At 43.4% G+C, this 1,910-nt stretch overlaps 1 protein-coding gene across 1 annotated transcript in view; it reads left to right on the top strand.

The window, feature by feature from the left end:
- Positions 1-691, top strand: part of APOBEC2 (apolipoprotein B mRNA editing enzyme catalytic subunit 2) — a 21,509-nt gene extending 20,818 nt beyond the window's left edge. Inside the window, exon 6 of the mRNA XM_037410197.1 lies at positions 255-691. The gene's annotated coding sequence lies outside the window, so the exon portion shown is untranslated. The remainder of the gene's footprint in view (positions 1-254) is intronic.
- Positions 692-1,910: the final 1,219 nt, after the last annotated feature.

A 1,910-nucleotide genomic window follows, 5' to 3' on the forward strand; every position in this document is an offset into this window, starting at 1 on the left:
TGCTCCCCACATGCATGGTTATTTGTAACACACACGGAAACAGTGAGAGGAAGGTGGAGAAAAGGGGATTCCCCCACCCCACAAAGTCTAGCCCTCTAGAAAAAAAAACCAAAACAACCAACCACTAAAGGAAATCAGTTATCATTGCAGAATTTCCTTTTTGATTTTTTAAGGAGTACAAAAGTCACCTATTTAAGCCATAAAACATGAAAGCATTTAAAGGTTCTAACACATCTCTCTTTTACCTCCCCCAGGACCAATTCAGAAAAGATTATGAAGAGAGATGCAACAGACTTGGACATCTAGGACACTCCCACTTTCCAAGCTTTGATTCCAGCAGGATGGAGTACCAACTTCTGGAACCAGGCCCTGATGGACTACAAATACACGTACAAAACAGATCTTTGGTGATTGGGAATTTTTTTGGTTTGTTTTATTCCTCCCCCTACGCTGGCCCCCACCCCAAACAAACCCATGCTGCCTCTGCCGATACGAAAAAAAGAAAGCAACGTACGGTGTGGTTAAAGTCTTGAACGAAATGGATTGCAGTGGACCTACAGGAAGACTGTAGGCCTCAAGTACTGGGATGCCTCTATCAGACAATACCTTAGAACCAAGCTGGCAATTAGATAAATGCATTTAGAAAGTACATTCTTCATAAATATTAAGAAGAGAGGGATTTAAGATAAGAAAAAAAAAAAAAAGTCTTCTTCTTCTTGTCGTCCTCAGAGCTGTGAATTAAACTAGGGGTAACTGGTCTATGCCGAATTATGACAGAGCCCCAAGTACTTGATTTCAAACACATCAAATACCTTCTTCCCTTGTTCAATGATGTTTGTGATAATAAAATTGGGAAAGGCAAAGTGAAATAAAATTGGAAGTCACTGCAAAAGCTCAAGCACTGTTTACTCTTTCCCCTCTACTTGCAAGAGGTCCTAAATTTAATCTGACAAGTGAGACATCCTGGGACAGCCATATATGAAATATTTCCTAGGCAAAGCGCAGCATAACGAGAAGAGAGAATTACTACATGCCAAAAAAATTTCAAGAGTACATACAAGCGTGGGAGACACGAAAATATGGGCCTATCACTTTCCACCTAAAACTAGGCACAGACCAAGTAAGGGGTCATGGGGGACACACACTGGCTAAGAAACTGAGTCAGATAGGGTTTGTTCTTCCTTGGTTTCTCCTGGACCTGACGGAGAAACCCCAGAGGCCATGAAGAAGGTCAGAGGGCTGGAGCACCTCTCCTATAAGGACGGGCTGAGAGTTGGGGTTGTTCAGCTTGGAGAAGGCTCCAGGAAACCTTTACCAGCCTTCCAGTGCTTAAATGGGGCTTGTAAGAAAGATGGGGATACACTTTTTAATAGGGCCTGAAGTGTTAAGACAAGGGGTAACTGTTTTAAACTGAAAGAGGGTAGATTTAGGTTAGATACTTTATCGTGAGGGTGGCGAGGCACTGGGAACAGGTCACCCATAGAAGCTGTGGGTGCCCCATCCCTGGAAGCATTCAAGGTCAAGCTGGATGGGGCTTGGAGAAACATGGTCTAGTGAAAGATGTCCCTGCCCGTGGCAGGGGGTGGGAACTACGTATCTTTAAGGTCCCTTTCAACCCGATCTGTGGTGATCCTATGATTCTCCTGCACTGTCACAAGCTGGAAGGATGCTAGACGCAGACATGTAAAACTGCTGACTGCACCCATCTCTTACCTCAGTCAACTGCACTACACTCTTGGCATAAATTTTCAAGGCTGAAAAAACGTGCAGCAGTAAGAACACCTTTGTGAAGCCACTATGGGTTTCATCTCTTTGTCACTACATTAAAAAAAAAAAAAAAAAAGTGTAAGGACTAAATCACTGAGCAGTCTTGATGCCCGCTCCTGATTAGCTCAATAATCCATGTTCCT

Source organism: Falco rusticolus, chromosome 17 (assembly GCF_015220075.1).
Source record: "Falco rusticolus isolate bFalRus1 chromosome 17, bFalRus1.pri, whole genome shotgun sequence".
NCBI classification, from domain to species: Eukaryota; Metazoa; Chordata; class Aves; order Falconiformes; family Falconidae; genus Falco; species Falco rusticolus.